Here is a 6,406-nt window from a genome sequence, read left to right as displayed (position 1 = left end):
AAAAAAAAAAATCTTTATTTTGCATTCTTATATAGTTTGCTATAATTTATTATTTACACAAAATCTCTGATATCTGATATAATATACATAATACTACATACTGTTTTGGTATTGTCAAGAAAATTTTTTTGAACTATTACATTTAAAAATAATTAATCAAAAAATTAATTAATGAACACTTATTCTATCAAATGTATATTGTCTATATTTAATATAAAGCTGCTATTTATGTTTATTTGGTCATGTATATTTATATATGTTTATTTGTTCAATTTGAATTGCATTAATTAAAAGAAAATCTCAATATATAATAATTACAAAGTATCCTTATTGTATATTATTATTTAATATATACTTACCAATTTTTTCTGTTTCTGAAAGTTGTACATTTGTTTTTTCTGATATTTCAGATGATGATTGTTCTATCATTGAATATATATGTAAAAAATAAAATAGAGGAATTTCATTAAAATTTATGAAAACAATAATTATCTATTTGGTTAAATACAACATTCAATTTGTTATTAATATAAAATATGTACAGTACCTGTAGATGAACTCTTCTCACATCGAAGTTTGTTTATAAATGAAAGTAAATAATTGTGATCTGACAAAAACAATGAAAAAAAATATATAGCTTACTTGAAATGATATTCAATTTTTTAAAATCTTACCTTCCGACATCATTTTTCCAGTTTTTTCATCTACCACAAAGTTATAACTTTTTCCATCCACAGTAACGTGTGTGAGATCCGAAAGGCCCTGGGTCTAATTTATGAATTTTTATTGATAATATTAAATTATCGACACAAAATATTACTTCATTTTTGTGAAAAACTAGTGTTTTAGACGTGGGAAAAACCAGATAACAGATGTTACTTCCTTTCACAAGAGAGAACATCCTCTGACTTTCCCTTATCTGGTTAAAAATCTCGCTCAGATGGGAAATGGTTACCCCTCATTCATCCCCCCTTCATCCGTTCTCACGAAAGAGTTACTGGCCGTTGATTGGTCGAAATTCAGGAGATATAAGGGAAATTAGTCCAAATTTGAGGAGTTCTTCGACAGATCCGAAGCGTCAAAACTCCACGCAGTTCTCCTCCTGATGACCAACGCCCTTAACGGAGTCCCATAGACTAAGTCCCAAGTCTACACGTAGAAGTGATACTTTTATATTTTGTGCACGTATTGATCTCCCTTACGAAAGTAATATGAACTCTATCTACAAGGTGTCCCTTACCTACAGGGAAGAAGACGACGACAACTAAACAGGTCGTATGTTTTGGAAAGATTTTGTGAGCTCTCTCTCTCGATCGCGCAGTAGCATAGAATAGGTCTTAGCCTATAGCTTGTCGCTTCATTGTCGTTCACCGATTATTTGTATTCGTTTTGTTTTAGAATTATTAAATTTACTCTTGTTAAATATACTTAAATGTCTCCTCAATTGATTCCGAATCAGATCGCAAACACGTGTTAATCCGCGTATAATATTAACTGATATGCTGATGAACGCGTATAATATTAATGATTAACTGGTGTCAAGGAATCCTGATGAGCATCTGAACTTCGCCGTTCGGATCATATAGCGATTATCGCCCTCCTATAAAAAGTTTAGAGAGCCGATCACACGATCGTGTGCCAGTAAGTAATATAAGTAATTTACTTATACCCTTGGTAACTCACACGTGCATCTCCATGGTTGCCATTTTTCGTTCAAATGTCGCTCCAATTACCCACAATTCATTGTAAAGTAGCAGTCAACATATCCGTTGAGTGCTGAGTGTGTTGAGTCAGCGCTGACAACAGCGCTACCTCAACATTGAAAAAAGGAACAAATTTTAACGAGCGTTGAGATCAGCGCTGAAAATTGGAATGTCCCGAATGCAAAAGCATTAAGAATCGGGCTCTGAATTCTCTCTTCTCTGGCTCTCATTACGGTTTAAACTCCTATGAACTGCTAATTACAATTATTTTGTTTATTTGATGTAAGTAGAAAATACTTTTAATAATTATTTTCTTTACATTACAAANATGACACTACGCGCGTTGGTGTCGTTAACAGCGGGGAGTGGCTGGCGGCTCAAATGACACCCTGCTGCGAAAGTAATAAAGTTTAACCGACCTTGACAGACGATCTTACCCTTCTCTAGTTACTAAGAATAACAAGTGGGGAGCAGTTGTTTAAAGGGTAATAAAGCACTTCGCGGTTCATTAAGTGACTATCCCCGCTCTACTCACATTACTGCAAGAGCAATAAACAATTAACAATGGACTTTGAAACAGGGTCAATTCCTATCCGATTACAAAGGAGCCGACGACAATGGGGGAAAGTGGAGATAATCTAGTGGCAAGTGAGACCTGATCTGTTCATTTTACAGCTGTATCGTCTTTAATTACAGAGAAATAAACGTAAATAAAACAAAATAAAGAAAGAAAAGTGTGTCGATAACAGATTCAATCATAATTCCTGCATTTGCAAGCATATTTACGCCTTTAAAATAAAAACGCCGATGCTAAGCATTAGAAAAGCGATGAGTGTTTACTATTATCGTCATACGATGCTATAACGCGTCATTCCGATCGATTTCCGCGCCCCTATAGCGCGAAATCGGAACAGTCCACCTGGAACGTCATTGCTGACAGGTAGCACGCTCTGACGTCAAAGATGAGCATCTTCCTGAGTTGCGCAGTCATCTCGCACATAGTCAGTCATTTTGCACTGAGCTTTCATTCCTTCGGAAGGTGGTTTCTTCTTCGGGATTTCTTTGTCGATTCCGACAAATATATGGAACAGTTTCCTCTCCGTAGGTAATAACAGTGTGTAGAAATAATACATATACTAATGGCAGCTGTACTAACTCATCCAATGATTATCGTGTTAAGAGAAGGTGCATTCATAGATGTTGTCGCATTATGTTGCGTTATACAGAGTAAATGATTCAATTCATAGTTCACTTCGTCATTGGCTCTGTCAGCTATTTGGATATCCAGGTTGGTGGTATCTCGCAGCCAGGTTTGAGTTTGGGATTCTAAGAGTTGTTTTTGGAGAAGCTGTACTTCTGTTGTGTTTAAGATTTGGTCGACAGGAGGTACAACTATGCTCTGAGCAATTTCCGTTAGAATGGTAGATCGCATGTGGAAATGAGAGGTAACAATAATACCCGGTAAATATCTTACACAGGCGTTTTGGTAAGGATATTATCCTCATATTATTTAATTTATTAATCGATGAAAGGAACGAAGGTGATCTTTGTTGTCTGGAGGAGCATTTGATAGCCAGGATGAATGACGTGGGAGTGGAATATATCCACGTTCCATGATCGTCTATGTTTTTAAAAATCGGTGCATAATTTAGTATAATTCGTCTGAAACAAAGTTCTTTGACTTTAGACTCATTTCCGATGTATAGCGAATACTCACAACTTTGTTCAGGTGCTCTTCGTATCGGAACATCAGGTGAACATATAGAAAAATGTGACGTTTTTACACATCGTCAGTTCGTGTTGATGTAACAGCATATACGACTGTCTATTCATAGATAATGCGATGATAGGGTATTCTGTTTGAAAATAGGCAAATGCTTCTATTGTATTAATATATGTAGGTAGTGCTAAAATTTCATATGTATCAAAGTATCCGCTTGGTGTAATCAAGGGAAATTTAGCAAAAATTGTTTTCCGGGTAGTGATCCATTGGTAGTACTTAAAAAGTGTATTGGCTTTGATCGTTTCAATCATGGAATATCCTTCCGGAAGCTGAAGTTGTATCTCTCGAAGCATATGTAACATTACTTCTCATGTCACAAAGTAAGGGCTTAGTTTTTCTTGTTCCAGGACATCTATGGCTTCTCGAATTTCTATTATTTGCATATGAAATTCTTGCATAGAAAATTCTATCGTTCTGATGACTACCTTGAATGCTAAATTATATTGATACATTCTGATGAGTTCATCAAATCCTTTCTGTCTTTGCATAAGTATGTTAATTTGCTGCCTATTAGTTTTACTAATTCTTAAAGTATCATTCAGCAATGTTGCTTGGGAATGGAATAAATGAACTATTCCTTCATTAATTTGTTTTAGATGAGTAATTTCTGTATTGAAATTTTCTATATCCTCTGACGTGGCTGTCCCAAAGAGAAATTTAGAGCTTTTCCTCCAAAATCAACTAACCCTCACTTCTTCTTGTTGTGAGGCCGAGACAACACGCCCCCCTTGGACGGAAACCGGCTGTCGAGCTAAAGTCAATATATCGGTGACTTATTACGTAAATAGGACCGGTGTGACCAAGGAACGGCGTGTGAGACGATTTAATTGTCGCATTCCAGACCTAATTGACAGATCCGTGATTGTCAATCATGAGAATGAGCGAGGGATCGACCGTCAGGAAAACTTTGGACGGTCATCTTACAGAGTTCAAAACGATTTCCATGACCTCAGAAAACTATGCAAACTCTATGCTCAATACAACATCTATGTTTCCTTCGCCCCAAGAAGGGGATCCGGTGTGATCACTATGATTAAAAAGAAAATTTAAATAAATAACTTTAGAACTGATCATGAAGGTAGACTCCTCAGTGTTGATATACAAACGAACAACAATCTTATCAGAGTTATTAACGTTTATGCTCCTCCGCAACTTGCTGCAAGGAAAGAACTTTTCTCAGAACTACCAAAATACCTAACGGGATGTAGAGACATCATCATAGGAGGTGACTTCAATTGTATACTAGACCCTATAGACAAAAATGGACAAATATGGTCTGATGGCTCCAGAAAAATCCTTAGTGATATAATAAACAACTATCAGCTGAGTGATACTTACCGTCTTGTATACACTGATCATCAGGGATATACTTGGGAAAGGGGAGGGATTCAAGAACGTCTAGACAGAATTTACTATAATCACAAAATTGGCAAAATTAAGAACATTAGTACTAACTACCTTCTAAACGATAATATAAAAGTATCCGACCACAAAATGATAAACGTCAACATCAACATCAACATCAAACCCAACAATAACAAACAAAAGATGGGCAACACCAAAATCACCGACAACATTCTCACCAATTCCTACTTCCAATCCGAAATGAAGCTCATCCTAGAAAGAAATAAAGCCAATCCCAACTGGGAACTATGGAATAAGGACAAAAATGAAATAAATAAAATTGCTGTACTCACCTGGCACAAAATCAAACAGAACAACTTCAATAAAATTAAAAAACTACAGAGAGAATTAAGCCAGAAAATCATAGAAAAAGACAATGAAGCCATTAAAAGCATCGAAAATGAAATTAGCTTTGAAATCAGAAATAGCATAAAAGATAACTATATAAACTACAAAATCAATAGATTGGGTATCAACAGGCAAGCAGAAAATCAAATTTTCAAAAAGAACAACAAGATAAGAAAAAATATTAATATAAATAAAATAATTGTCAACAATAAAACTATCATAAAAGAATTCCAAAAATTCTACATGCAGCCAGGGGCGGACTGGCCATGTGGAAGATGTGGAAAATTCCACATGGGCCGTATACAATTTGGGCCGTTTTTCTAAATACGTACAGTACATAATATACCGTTTTGTTAGTTTTATTTCAGAAATTTCATTTGTAGCCCTTGGGTTGGTTTATTTTTGCGTCTTTAAGGAGTGATAAATTGTTTAAGAATGTACATATACTCTCTTGGGCTTCATTTAGTCTCGAAAAGAGGTCAAGCGCGTATGGACAGTCTATGAAAGTATATGTGCTTTTGTAAACAATTCTATCACCCCTTAAAGACGCAAAAATAAACCAACCCAAGGGCCATCTCTATTTGCAAGGACTATCTGGTAATTTAACCCGACTTCACTGGACATTTCATATAGAGCTGTAAAGTTTTACCAATGCTTTATATCGTTGCATTAACTTTTTTGGTTTTTCGAAAATTTTTTATTAATCTACTGTGGTTTATCCGAATTATAGAAAAAGGCATGTAAAATATTTAAAATTTTACGGAAATAGATTTTTTAATGTGGAATTTCGAATTTTAAATATCGAAGTTAGAATTTCTGTTTAATAATAATGTTAGTATTAATTTCCAAAATTGAAATTAAAAATGTTTGAACTAGAAAATTATTAATATTTTAAAAACAATTCAAACTTAGAACTGGACAGTAATAAATAAAAAATCATATATGAGAACGTTTCAACTTCTCATTACTTTCAATGCTGGACTGACCTTGCAAAAATTACTATAATTTTGTGTAATTAACTTGAGAAAGCATATAACCAATGACCACAAAAAATGCTAGAATGAAAATAAAATCTTTATCTTTGCATAATCTGCCTTACTGTATATCCCAAGCCTTTTGAATAGTTATTAAAAGCATAAACATACTAGAATGCTAATTTTTTATTTGC

Source organism: Centruroides sculpturatus, unplaced genomic scaffold (assembly GCF_000671375.1).
Source record: "Centruroides sculpturatus isolate CEXI.00-Female unplaced genomic scaffold, Cexi_2.0 scaffold1632, whole genome shotgun sequence".
Taxonomy (NCBI): Eukaryota; Metazoa; Arthropoda; class Arachnida; order Scorpiones; family Buthidae; genus Centruroides; species Centruroides sculpturatus.
This window is presented reverse-complemented; position numbering follows the sequence as displayed.